This window comes from Vipera ursinii (genome assembly GCF_947247035.1).
Source record: "Vipera ursinii genome assembly, chromosome: Z".
Taxonomy (NCBI): domain Eukaryota; kingdom Metazoa; phylum Chordata; class Lepidosauria; order Squamata; family Viperidae; genus Vipera; species Vipera ursinii.
The window spans coordinates 90,238,474-90,253,496 of record NC_139517.1 but is presented as its reverse complement, the minus strand read 5'-3'; the positions used below and the strand labels follow the sequence as shown (position 1 = coordinate 90,253,496).

General features: G+C 36.4%; 1 protein-coding gene across 7 annotated transcripts in view; it reads right to left on the bottom strand.

Moving 5' to 3' along the window:
- Positions 1 to 12,080, bottom strand: part of OSBPL3 (oxysterol binding protein like 3) — a 122,782-nt gene extending 110,702 nt beyond the window's left edge. For 3 of the 7 annotated variants that reach the window (XM_083376693.1, XM_083376698.1, XM_083376699.1), the window contains exon 1: positions 11,966 to 12,080. The gene's annotated coding sequence lies outside the window, so the exon portion shown is untranslated. Of the gene's footprint in view, positions 1 to 8,639; positions 8,660 to 10,149; positions 10,264 to 10,835; positions 10,956 to 11,029; positions 11,170 to 11,965 lie in introns of those variants that run through there. The other 4 variants (XM_083376694.1, XM_083376696.1, XM_083376695.1 and 1 more) reach the window with 4 other exon arrangements.
- Between the last annotated feature and the right edge of the window lie 2,943 nt (positions 12,081 to 15,023).

Here is a 15,023-nt window from a genome sequence, read left to right as displayed (position 1 = left end):
CCTTCTTACAGCAGTAGAGTGTTTTCTCCAAGTGATGGTCCAATGTGGATTCACTGTTTCATCTTTTTAAGAAATGTACTGGTTAACATATTTATACACTCTCCTCTCCTGTATTTTCTGTCTCCTGTCTCTTGGAATTTCTAAATATCAAAAAAGTTCATAGGGATATAATGTGCTGATTTAGCTAGCACATTATGTTTGAACAGCTAACACAAATTGCCACTCAGTTATTTGCTCTTCTGGATCTTTAATTCTTTTCTACTTAGCATCAGAGATCAGCCTGACATTTCCCAAGATTGGTATAAATTTACTAGAAGGCAAACAGTTCAATGGAGAAAGATCAATAAATGTGGTGGTATTAATTCCATTCCAGGCTACCTAAGAGTAGTTCAGACTGAGTCAGTCACTATTTGTCTCGACCCTGCCAGATGCTAGGAAGAGCAGAAGCAACCCTATTTACTTCTTTGAGGCAGTCTAGGTTGCATTTAACCTTTCTGTAACATGCAGGAGATTACAGCCCAAAATGAAGCAAGGTTAGGTTTTCATATAACCAACTGTGGTACATTTTTGGCAGGACTGAGCCTTGGGTTCACTATTCTTATTCACCCTGTCCGTCTGGGGTCTTTTGTTATACATCTAGGCAATTGTCCCAAAGTGCTCACAGAATCTATCTGTTCTGTTCAACCTCTACATTAAGGCCCAGTATGCTGAAGATACCAAGACCTTTGGGGCCTTTTATCCAACCTAAAAGAAGGAAATGATGACAATTGTTGACTATCTTTGAATATCAGCTGGATGAGAGAACAAACTGAAATTACATCAGGAAAGACCAATGTGCTGTTAGGAATCAAGAAATGAATTTGGGAATCATATTTCAGTCTGGAAATAAATTTCATTATTTGTGAAAGAGTAAATTCACAATCTGGAACACTCCCCAATACTCCAATATCATTAAAAATGTCTTGACACAATAATGTTTGTGTACCTGTTACAACCATTTTCACTGGACTTTTCTCACAAAATATCTAGACATTGCAGCTGATACAATATGGTCAACTTCTAAACAACACAAGATGTAGAGATCAGATAATCTATAGATAATCATCAGAATTGATTACCAATTACTTATCAGGCACAAATTAAGATGTTGGCAGTAATTCTATCTAATTCTCTCTTCCAAATGAAAAAGCTGTAGAGAGGTCTTTCTGAAGATGCTAAATATCACAATTTTTCTGGCCTCTCCTGTGTTAGTCAGGTAGTAGAACTCATTCCCTTACGACAGGGGTGTCAAACTGCTAGCCCACGGGCCAGACATGTCATGCAGAAGCAGCGCCCACCCCACTGCCAGCAATGGCAAAGCATCCCGATATGTTGCACATCACATGACATCGTGAGTTTGACATGCCTGCCTTACAAGAAGCACTTTCTCCAATTTTTCAGTGTACAGACACTTCTCTTTCTGTACATGTTTAACTGTTAATTGATGATAACATTATTTTAAACTGTTACTATTTTGTCCTTTTTGTTTCTTTAAAAAGTGTTAACTACCTTGAATAGATAGGAAGAAAATAAATCAAATACAAAAATTAAACACTGACAATCACCTCTCCTTTTCTTTAGACGGATACATCAAAATAAAAACAGGGTGACTGACTTCATTGCTAAGGAAGATTTTAAACTTAGATGTGATTTTTACCTCTGTATTACATTTTGGTTTTAGTCACAGTGAATAAACAAATAAAAATTTCTGGTTTTGCAATATTATAACTTTAATAAAGGAACCGTGTAATTAGTTACATACTTTTAAATGATCCTTATTGCTCATATTCATATTTCTAAAAGCTGATTAGAACACTGAATTTTCTTATTTTTCCCCAAAACAAAATGAAATCAAAGTGCATATTTTGTAGCTGAAAAAGTACATAAGTGAGAAAACTATCTCCGACGAGAAAAAATTCATGATATTATAAAATAGCTTCCCAGAATTGCGGGAAATGATTTCTTAAGCCTAACTGGAATTTAGGTGGACTTTATTACCCAGACTTAAGAAAATTATTAAAGGGATTTTTTTTACCAATCAGTAATTTAACAAGTTTCATGAAACAAAAAATTGCATCAATGCCAAGACAATGTTTGAGAGGATATCTTATTTCATTATAGTAACACCTAATATACAATACAATATAATATCTGTTCAATTAATCCTGAAACAAAGGAAGGAAGGAAACTATAAATATATCTTAATATATATATAAACAGAGAGACATTTATATTCATTTGCATTTCTACCACACTGTCTTCAACATGAATTATCAAAAGCTATCACTTTTCAACTCTTAGAATTATTGTACCTATATGTAATCTGAATTATGAATATTTAATTATAATTTTATAGTTAGTAAAACTAATTCATCTTTATAAACTATGCTTGAAGGATCATTTTTTCTTATTAAATCATGATTAAGCCATAGTTACATGACAAGTTGTAGAGAATGTCACTTTATATTTTATAAAGTTATGATAAAGATTATACCCAAAACAAGACTTGAATAAAGAGTTGCCCAAAACTCAATATTTAATATTCTGAAAACTTATTTTAAGCCCAACACTAAAAATGAGGTTGAAATTAGCACTACTGTATTTCATGATATCAGGGAATTACAAGACAGAAGTTTAAAAAACTGGCTATGCATTTCATATAATGTTCTAGCAATTTTTTTAAAAAAAGGCCCGAACAGTTCTAAAAACTCTTGCTCTGAATTCATTTTTATTCAGTGTATCATTCAGAAGAGCCCTTTCCTTGGAATATTAACTCAAGCCTGAGAAGTAGGAGCCATTATTAATTCCAATTAGAAAGGTGAGTTAAGGCAAACAATAAATAATCTATTTTGCAAAATCAATATTAGTAACAGTAGATCCAGATTTTTTTCCAGCATCCTAATAACTGGATCCTAATTTTAATGAATATCCACTTTGAAATTTTTTTACTTATAATTTATATTATGTTTTGATGTCTGTTGCTGTTTGGGGAGAAATAATTCTGCAGGTCTGTGAATACTGAGCAAAGTATTAAGCAAAATGCCATTTTTTTTCTTAGAAACTGTTGATTAAAATAAGATGCCTTATAGATGGTGAGGCAGAACCAACATAGCTAAAATCTAACAGCACATGCTGGACAAGCTCTTTCCTTTCCTTAACAGAGGAGCAACTCTGAAAAAGAAGTGATGAAAAATGGAGAAACAAGGATGAAAGTTCCAACAACAGATTTTTCTATATTTTAGTTCCCTGCAACTAAAACACTGCAACCTCTTTGGGATCATACAGTTTTATTAGACATGCTACAGATTAAGGTAATAAGCATGCAGCACCATCTTTATTTTCAGTACTTTGTTCTAAACCAGGGGTCAGCAATCTGAAACAGTGAAAGAGCCACTCGGAACCGGTTCCCTCACAAAAGGAAAAACTGGGAGCCGCAAAAAATGTGTGCGCATGCGTGTACATGCGCGCATGTGCAGAACAGGGTTTGATTGAAGAGTGGAGCCAAGGTGAGATATGCACCTACCCTGCATATTTGAATTGATTGCTTGAACTTTTTTAGTCTCACTTTTTTTTGTTTTTGCACTGCACATGGCAGAGGACCGGGAGCCGCAGGAGACGGCTGAAAGAGCCGCATGCGGCTCCGGAGCCGCGGGTTGCAGACCTGTGTTCTAAACCACACATTTAGTTATTTCTTTTCCCTACACCATTCCATATGATCAAGAAAAGTATTCATCCACTATTAACAGAGTGGCCTCAAGTTAATAGTACTGAAGTTTTGTATTTTCCATAAAAGAGCTTATGCTACTTTTCAATGTCAAGTGGACCAGAAACTCACTTTGTTCCACCTGCCTATGAAAGAGTGTTGGCTTAACTTCAACACATACAGAAGTGTTCCTGCAAATCTGGGCTGCAATCCACAATCCATTTACTCCAGATCAGCCTAATTAAAATCACAGGAACTACACTTGGGTCAAGTAGTACAAATGATTTTTTAGGTATGTGTCATTTCAAGATAAAGTGTATTTATGACATGTAACATTTCTGCTCTAATTGAGCTTATATCTATTTGTTGGTTTATAGTTGTTTTTAAAAAGATACAGCCAGAAATTAAGAACATCATAAATTATATACTGGCTAATAATGACTTTTAAAGATATAACCAGAAGTGAAGCAGGACACCATAAATTATATACTGAGTGTTACTTGCCTACATCAAGTGGTTTAACTAAATCACTGCCATGATTAAAAAAAATTCCAAGCCAGAAATTTGCTTGGAAACTAGACGGAAATAAAGAAATAAACACATAACCATCTTAAGAGAGCAACAACTTAAGTGTCAATTCTGTACATTATAAAAAGGCTGCTTTCAGTCACATGGGATCCACTTATTTGTAACGCATTCCCATATAGGTAAACACATGGAGTGCATCATGGAAAAGTGTCTCTGGTACAGCCAAGGACTGCAACCAAAGGGCACCTGAAAAACTACACTTATTTGCAAATTAAGCATTGAAAAAATAAAGTTGGAAGGTAAAACAATTCCAGCCAATTTTTTCAACTATACAAAAAGATCTATACATCTTTCTCTTCTTCAGTGTCTTTCTAACATGATAAAATAATGTAATGACAAACACTAAATTGGCCTGGCTATTGTTTTGATTTGGATTATGAGATGTCATTTTAAGTCAGTTCATCAATAAAGTTCACTATTGTTATATATAAAAAAGTAGTTTCACGTTCACTTTTAAACTTTGGTTTAGTGAATTCTTCATAAATTGCAACAAATTATGTTATAATCAAGTATATCATACCCTGGCATACACTAATTATATTCTATGTCTATTCTCCCTTTTACTGAATTCAATTCACAAATCTGATTAAATTAAATAGAACTACTTTTATGACACAACATTCATAAGAGGCCAAGGGTGGCATGTTGCTGCATAAATCACTGACTGTTTACACATCCAATTTAGGGTGTTCATTATGCTAAGGGCCCCAACACACAGAAGAAGTGAGATTTTGGGGGTTATTGGCACTTTCTTAAGAGCAGCCCTCACCCTTTGGAACACCTGGACTTCAGAGACACATACAACCTCTTTGTCTTCACGAGAGCTTGGGAAGTATGTTTATTTCACAGAAATATGAGTGTTGAATGTACAATAGCTGTCTTGGATTAGTTTAGTCCTACTAATCAACTTGGTTGTTACTCTGAACATTATCTCAAATTTAGAGAGGTAAATAGTGTGAAAACAAATATACTGATATAAGTTGACAAACTGAAAATGATGCAACTTATATACTTTTATCAGATGTTGTAATGCAAGTAGTAAGCCCAGTTTCAATGATGTCATAATGCATAAGTTGTCATTTTGGTGTCACTGAGATTTGTTATGGATGTTGTTGTAATGACTGACCTCCATGAGGAACGATGGATTACAAATACTAGAAGTAACATTGCCTCAATCCCCCATACTATTGGAATTTGAAGACAGGATGACTATATTCCAGTATTTGAAGGGCTGCCACCAAGAAGGGGTCACATTATTCACCAAACCATCAGAGGGCAGGACAAGCAACAATGGTCAGAAACTAATCAAAAAGAGAAGCAACCTGAAATTAAGGAGAAACGTCCTGACAGTGAGGACAATTAACCAGTGGAACAGTTTGCCTCCAAAAATCATGGGTGCTCCATCACTGGAGATTTTAAAGAAGAGACTGGACCAGGAGTAGGCAACCTCAGCTCTTTTATGACTCATGGACTTCCATAATTCCTGAGCCAGCCATGCTGAGGGAAAAGTGAGAGGTTTCCAAGCTGAGCCATGCTGGCTCAGGAATTATGGGAGTTGAAGTCCATGAGTCATAAAAGAGCCGAGGTTGCCTACCCCTGGACTAGACAGTCACTTTTCTGAGGTGGCATAGGTCCTCCTGGTTGAGCAGGAGGCTGGACTAGAAGACTTCCAAGGGCCCTTCCAGCTCTATTATATTCTTTATGTAACAAAAGGTCATCCAGTATGGTGGCTATTGATAAGGTCATCTTACACATCACAGTTTTGCAGAGCTATTGCACTGCAACTTAATTCCAGCCAGCACATTTCTGCAGAGCATAAGATCAAGGAAGGCTCTGTTACATGTTATGAAATTTGCTTTTAAATTGACAGAAAAAGCCATCACTCTGTATGATCCTCCACATCTTGGGATGTTAAGTTATCGGGAAAAAAAAGTACATGATTGGAATACTATAACAATGTCATCTAAGACTAAGTCATGCAAACAAATTTAGGAATAAATATAACTGATGCATACATTTTATGTTTTGACATGAGGCTGTTTATTGAGATAATTTTTTTTTAAACAGACAAATCCTGTTTTACAAATAGTACTATAATTTGCAAATGTTTTGTCAGTCTCTTAAGCAGAACATGTAAAGAAACTTTTTTTAAAAAAATCAGTTTTATTTCAGACATCATCTATATTTCCTGTGCTTTGCAAGCAGTTAATGTTTGGGTTTACCACAGTTGCAACTGTTTTTCTTGCCCTTCCTTAGATTATTTTATTCTCAGAGCAATGTTTTCATTGAGCAATTTTTCTCCCTTATAACATAAGCAATAATGCTACCTAAGCAATAATGCTATGAAAGCAGCAGCTAATCATTAAAGTTCAGACACAAAAGTTTAACAAGTACAAACTAGACATAGTTCAGCTCAAACAATATAATTCTGTTGTGCATGTATCCAACAATACCACCCATACTAATAGGAAGAGCAGACACTACATTCTTCAGGCAGCTGGTTCTGATAGTCAAGAAATGGAAGAAAATTCTGTTATACTTTTATGTCAGGAAGGAGAGGAAATGTTTGTAATATGTTTTAATACTAAAGCAAATTCTGTGCTTTTCAATACAAGAGTCTTGGTGGGCCAGTTCCTACTGTTCATTCATGTCTTAGGCTAGTTTTGCAAAATAAGTCTATTTCTGAGGACTGTAAAGACTATTAGAAGAGGTGGGCATTCATTAGCTTGCTACAGTCTGCAATCTAAACACATCTGAAAGACAGCAGGTTGAGGAACAATGGGTTTTAGAGGAAATTACAGGATACCCACATATCTTTTTGAAAGAGTACAGCTGTATGGACGAGGACCACAAAATAATAAGCCTAAAAATGCAGGCCACATGAACTGCACTAAGTTTAGTTCCCCCCCCCCCCTACAACTTAAGGTGTAAATATATTGGGTTGGGGTTGTCACACAGAATTTTGATAAAAATAAATGAGCCTTAAGAGCTATTGAGCAATATACAAGGAGAAATTAAGTTTAAGTTGGATAATATGGTAATTAAATTACTTGAAGCACAACTAGAAATAGACTCAAGATCACCACAGGTTTTATACTTCATTTATTCATTTCTTTGGCAGTAAACACCCAATTTATAAGCTTTCCGGAAACAAAGAGCAATTAGAATCCTTGTTTTGGAAATCAGCAGCTAATCAATGGAAGTCAAAAGGTAAGTATTTCCTTCTACAATTTTCATATTCAAGAAAAGCACATATTTTGCAATAATCTGAAACTCGTGCTAATGATCCAGAAACAAGTACACTTTGTTGCCTGGTATTTGTCATTTGATCCAAGTGTACATGAAAACTGGAAACTGCTGCACACTGAATTCATTATTGTTCTACTTCCCTATAAGAATTAGGAGAAACTTTTCAAAAGTTTGGCACATTTGATTTCCCCATAGTTCTACCTGAAAATGCTAGGCTCTTTAACATTCAAAGCAAAGGTTTTAGTGTTTCTTGTTTCTTTTTTTATTTCTATTGTGGTAAGTGTCTTGTTGTATTTAATACTACTGCTATTTCTGAACTGGTGTTGTACAAAGCAGGCACCCAATACTAGTCAGCTTGAAATATTTCAAGCAGGGATGCCAGAATTTAAGTGACTAGGAAATTATTCTATACTGCTTTGTGAACAACATCCAAATACCTAGATTTAATTACCTCTTAATCCTCCTTTATAATATAGTATCCCACAAGGAGAAGGAAATAATGCATCAAATCCCCAAAGTATCTAATCCACCAGCACTTTCTGCAAGCAGGAAAAATACAATTATTCTCAAATCCTCTGAAGTTAGAGTCAATAGCCAGCTGGTTTCCCATTGTCATTACCATGGCACACAGCCAGAAACCAAAATCAGAAGTGGTTCCCTGCTGAATTCTTCCAAGGAAATTCACCTTTCCACAAGAATCCCCCCTGCCAACATATCCGGCAATATAAAATTAATTCTCAGAAACACAGGATTAATAAAGCAATTAATCTAATATCAGTTGCATTTCAATAGAGAAATATTTATGTTATAATCTTCTGGAAGCATTCAAAATGACTGAAAATCTATATAAAGTAGTAGATGAAACAAGGTCAGAAACTGTTCTCCTTAATAATCTTACTATGAATTGCACAGATGATGTTTAGAATCTATGTCTGTTGAAAAAAATGCAAATGCAAAAACACTTGAGTTTCAATTTTAGGTAAAAGCTAGTACTACGAGTAAACCAGTGAAACAACACATCCATATATCTGCATCTTGTTAAGTCAAAATTAATTTTTACCTAGACTGCAAATGCTTTCGGGAGTATGATGATGGCACTTCTGAGGAAAAAAAGGACATTTAAAGAAGAGTTTTGAAGGAAAGTGTGTGTATTAAACCTAACAAAACACATTGTTTCTTCTTATTTGGACAATCTTGCTCCTCAAGGCACTGCACTAAAATTTTGGTGATAGAGATATTATGATGGATTAATGATTAGCCTCAAACTTACTAAATGAACTCATTCAAGCTTGTTATACAGAACTGCGGTGGTGGCGGCAGCGTGCTCCAGGGGCGAAAAGAAGCAAGGCCTCTTTAAGGAAAAGGTGGAAGAGTCAGGATCAGAAAAAGGAAAGAAGGCGAGGTTGTCAGAATACAAGCGAATTTGAGGGCTAATCCACATGGAGCCCCATTTCCATCTGTCCTGTTTACCATCGTTCACTCCCTAGAGCAGGAGTCTTCAAACTCGGCCCTTTTATGACTCATGGACTTCAACTCCCAGAATTCCTCAGCCAGCATGCCTGGCTGAGGAATTCTGGGAGTTGAAGTCCATGAGTCATAAAAGGGCTGAGTTTGAAGACCCCTGCCCTAGAGACTAAAATGGCCAATGTGAAATTTGAGCGGGCCCCGAACAAGGAGTATATATCAGAGGTAGTGACCCTTTGAGAGTTGTATGCAACGAAATTTCATTTTGATGTATGCCGATTGGTGTACATTCAAAGTGACAATAAAGTTATCATTATTAATAAACTGAAGAAAGTTTAGACTGAATCAGAATGGCAATTTTAAACTATGCTTGAAACTATCTTACTCTGAATTTGTGGAATAATGTAAGAGGCATACAAATTTCTCAGTGCAAGGTCCAGCATGAAAAATACCACCTGTCTCATAATTCTCCTGACCCAGCCCCACTATTTGTGTTAGAGCCAATTTAAATAAATATTGCCTCTATGAACATACAGATTCCCAGATCAGTTGGTTGGATGCTTTAAAACTCTCGTCAGAATTGCTCTGACTTAGGCCTCCTGAAATTCCAAAAAATTTCCAGGTCTTCTAATATCAAAAACTATTTCCCATAATCTTCCTAATTGTAAAAGTCTTTTTAAACAAAAAGTTCTTTTTCATTTTGGTTATATATATATTTTGTAATATAACAATTTGATGTAATCTGGCCTAAGAAAATAGGGAACATAAAAATAAGTAAGTTTCTATCTTTTGATGGATCAGTTGTAAAACAGGAAACAATATTGATGTCATAGCACAAGTTTTTTGTAGTGCACTGTGAACCATTTCATAGATTCTTGTTGATACATATACAGTTCACAAGCGGCTTTGTCAGTGTGTCATTCATGCCCCATATATAATTTTGTCTAGCCTTTTTATAGCCAAGAAATGAGAAACCACCGAGATAAACATAAATGCCTATCAATTACATATTTTGGGAATGGCTTTATGAGATATTCTATGGGCTTTGCTACCAAGAAATAAGCATTTTTTCTGGAAAAAAGTAATTTATTTCATTTAATACTCACTGTAAAGACTTTTAAAATTACTGCTTGAAGGATGGATGTCTCTATGGCTAGATCAGTCCTGAACAGTTGTCTTATCTATCCTGCTATGCTGGTTGACAATCAGTTTCTTCATGGCTATTAGGGTGAAGGGAATGATTTTCAACAGAGATTCTTAACCACTATTAACTCACTTACGCAGTTTTCTCCTACAGCAGCTTAATGTTTTCCAGAGCTATTACAGCTTCCATTAGCCCCTGCCCAGAAGTTTCATAATCTGCAATATGACTTCCCTAAGCATGTAACAAACCATGTTGGAAAATCAGAAGAAAAGCACCAGTTTATTGGCTCTAACCTCACCAGTTAGACCAGCAATCTTCCTAGAAGGAAAAAACTAAAAGCCTTCAAAACCTGATTAAATAATATTTGTGGATGTAATCAGCTTTTTGCATTTAGAGGTACTCTGTTATTAATCTAAAGGAATCCACTTTAATTTCTGGTCTTGTTTATATCTATATAGGTAGAACTATCAATGCATGAGCAAAACTATAAAACTATGTTTGTGAAACAAACTGAACAGAAAGAAGCAAGAAAAAGAAAGTGAACAAGAAACATGTAAAGTTGTACAAAATTGTTTTTTTTCCCTACCCCCTATATCATTTTTTAAAAATCTACCCGAAATAACAAGCTTTTCTAAAATTTATCCTTACCTGAGATCTGGCAGCAACTTGAAACATATGTTAGACAAGTATAAGCTTTCTCAAAGCTGTTTTATCTTTAGTGCGGAGAGAGTAACACCCAAGAGGCTTTTCACCTCCTCTGAGTAAGCTGCCAAAGCTAAAAAGCAAAGAACAGGGCGGACGGGAGCGACAAACGGAAATATATTCATTTTAAGCAGCGCTACCTGTGGAAATAGGGTGGAGCCTCAGAGCTTGTCCCATTTCGGTTCCAAGGGGGTCTTCAGAAGGGCCAGAGAATCGTTTCCATTGATTGACAGTTGCTTTGACCAAATGAAATCGTTAAAGCGAATAGCGTTTGCATGCGCTTTCCCGGGCGGCGGGGTGTTTCCATGATGTCAATAAGCAGCGTTTCTAGGGCAGGTGACAAGGGGCGATATGATCCGGGCGGGCAGATACCCACTGAGAACGAATCAAATAACCTCTCAACCTGCCGGCGAGGTAAGTCTTCTGTGTGCAAGGATGGGTCACCCTAACAGTGCTGCCTTTTCCAAAGTTAAGAAGAAAAAGACGCTTAACCTAAACCGTAGATGGATTTAAATTTAAGAGACCCAGATAATTTATAGAAAAGGTTGCGCATTGTGCAAACTCGAAATTTTAGTTCAACAAACTAATCCCTCCACTTCTTCCTAATCATATGATCAATTATGAATTAATCACCATTAATTTCTTGAATTTTACATCACAAACACATGCAAACGTATTCTTTTAAAGTAAAAACAACGGTCAGGTTTTAAGAAACACAATCTTCCAGAATACCTCATGCTTGCCCGGGGTCCTTTCCGAAAGGCATCCAAGGCATTTACTTACAAGAAAGGAATACCACCACCGCTAAGCAGCAATAGTCTCCAGCAAGAGACGATGTTTTAAAAATGAACGGGTTTTAGTGGAGGAATATTTGCATCGGAGAAAAACTTAAAAAGGATCGTAACCAAGCTGAGAAAAAAAAAGCCTTCCTTCGCTTCCATACCCCATCAAGGAAATTATAGTGACGATTCAAGCATAGCTAATTGGACCAAAATAGCACTTCGCTACCTTAAAACCACTACGCAGATAAACAGAGGGGAAAAAGAAAAATGCAGGAAAGGTTTCAGGAGGTGTACCTTATTTTTTTAATTAAGAAGCAGGAAACAGCCCCAGACATGCTCAGATCGCCTCGGGCTCATTTCAAAGTTCTGAATACTTGCCTCGGTCTTCCCTTCTCTTTCTATGGATTCTCAATGCAGTATAACAAAAGGAAGGCTCCGCCAGCGCCGCCCAGATTCTGCTAAGGCTGAGGTTGCTATTGGCTGTTCTCAAAGAGGTGGGGTTTCGCCTTCCTTTCTTCAAGTAATCGCGTCAATTATTTGGCACGCTGTTCGTCTTCTCTGGGCTAGTGAAACGGGATCTGAGTAGTCAGAATTCCTGTGGCAGTTCTTTACTCCTCCGCGGAACTACAGTGTATAATGCACGGTTCCTGGCCATTACTCTACAGAAATTGTTTTGATTTTGATTACCTAAGTTTCTTTCCAACCCATAGAAAACTGAACACTTGTGGAAATTTTAGAGTTTGTACATATAACTACAGGTGAAACTCGAAAAATTAGAATATCGTGCAAAAGTTCATTTATTTCAGTAATGCAACTTAAAAGGGGAAACTAATATATGACATAGACTCATTACATGCAAAGCAAGATAGTTCAAGCCGTGATTTGTCATAATTGTGATGACTTGGCACCTGCCGACACTGCCAAAAGCACCAAAACCTGGTTCAATGACCGTGGGATAATATGCTTGATTGGCCAGCAACCTCGCCTGACCTGAACCCCATAATCTATGGGGCATTGCCAAGAGAAAGATGAGAGACGAGACCGAACAATGCAGAAGAGCTGAAGGCCACTATTGAAGCATCCTGGTCTTCCATAACACCTCAGCAGTGCCACAGGCTGATAGCTTCCATGCCACGCCACATTGAGGCAGTAATTGCTGCAAAAGGGGCCCAAACCAAGTACTGAGTACATATGCATGCTTATACTTTTCAGAGGTCTGATATTGTGCTATGTACATGCCTTGTTTTATTGATTGCATGTAATATTCTAATTTTCTGAGATTGTGGATTTGGGATTTTCATGAACTCTACGCCATAATCATCACAATTATGACAAATCAAGGCTTGAACTATCTTGCTTTGCATGTAATGAGTCTATCTCATATATTAGTTTCCCCTTTTAAGTTGCATTACTGAAATAAATGAACTTTTGCATGATATTCTAATTTTTCGAGTTTCACCTGTATTTCATATTCCTGCCTCCTATTTCGCACAACCAGATAGGTTGGCCGAGCGACAGAGACCTAAAATTATCTGGTTAGCTTTCACGCCAACACATTTCATGAAGAGATGTCCTCAGGGAGTTTTAGACATGCCCGAGGTGTATATAAAAAGGAGATGGGAGTGTGTGTGGATTTTTTTTAATCCTTTCACAGACTACTGCTCTAATGCCTCTGTTCTCAGTAACTGTCCTCTTCACCTCAGACAGATAGATAATGAAACATAATAGGTTTTGTACTTCTGGAGGCTTCTCCTGGATACTGATAGAACCTGGAGGAAAATATTTCTTTAAACATCACTTGTGAAGACATATTAAGACAAATTACTAATGGATTAGGGAGAAGATGAAGCAACATCATGAGAACCTAGCAGAAACAAGGTATTGCCATGATGCATTTGTGCAATAGCTGGAAGAAATGGGCTAAGGATGAAAATACCACTGTCTAAATATTGAGAGTATCAGTTTGGTGTAGCAGTTAAAGGATCAGATTAGAATCTGGGAGAAGTATTTCAAGACCTACCTTAGGTACAAAATCAGCAGGATGGCCTTGGACTGTCAGCGCTAGCAAACAGGCAAATTCAATCACAATGCCAAACCACTTCCAAAAAAATCTTACCAAGAAAACTGCAGTGATTAGTCCAGACAGTTTTCAGGAGTTAACATATATTTAAGGGGACCAAAACAAAAACAAAATAAATATTAAGATCTCTGTATCTCTTTAACTCTCTTTCTTTCAAAACTCTTAGTTCTCTTTCTTGATGGATGCAACAAAAAAGCTGTTGGTCTCTTGCTCGTTTAGGATAAACCTAAAAATTGGTTTCAAAAGTTGCTGTAAAAGGTTCAGTTTTTAGTCTTCTGTGTTAAAATGACATCTATTTGTTGCCCAAGCTGCTCAATATCATATCACATTCATAGTTCATATTTGGAAAATAAAGCAAAATATAGCTTCAATTTAGTTGTAAAACTTGTTGCCTTCAGAACTAGTTAACGCCTTTAAAGATGCTGCATAGGATGACCTTAGCTTATATTGAAAAAATAGGTAGAAAAACTAAGAAGGGTCAGATCTAGCTAGTAGATCAGTGGTAACTTTTAAGATATGTGGACTTCAAGATGTGTTTTGCAATGCAGGTCTTAACAGTCCTTTATATTCATCTGCTGTTAAGGTTGATGGTAATAGAAGCCCAAGTCATACATGGAAGCTGATCTGAGCTACAAACCCAGGTGTGAAGACATTTTTTTTTAAAAAAATGTTTTTCAACTGTAAATCCCTTGATTCAACAAGCACAGAAACTGTTTGTTGGAAATTAGAAATTGGTGGGACTTGGAAGGCCTTCCCTTCTTTTTGTAATGAACTGCACTTTAAATTCAAGATGAAATGCATTCCGTCTCTGATGGAGATAAGGATGAAGTTGGTCAAAAGTTCCTTTTTTGAAAGTTCTACTTTTCTAACTAATTCAAACTTTCATGATAAAAGGACAGCCAGTTTTATTTGAGGGGAAAAAAGAACTGAATGGTGGAAAAGTGGATTGGAGATTGTTTATACCCTTCAATTAGCCCAAATAGTATATTAAAGCAGAACAAGTTTTGGATCAGGGTACTTCAAATTCACTAACTTAAAAAAAAGTGTAAAAAATCTTGGACCCATGACTTCTGTAGAATTTTAAATTTCAAGGATCTTCAGACTACTTTTATTCACAAAGTTGTGGTGGCTGCAAAAAAAGCCCTACTCACATGTTTGTGACTTCTGACACTACCTGTATCAGAAGCAAACAAGCAAAGTCAGTGAGGAATAGGCAAAAAGTCAGAAGTCATTCCCACTCCTCAATGCATTTTTGCTTGCCCTAGTCATTCT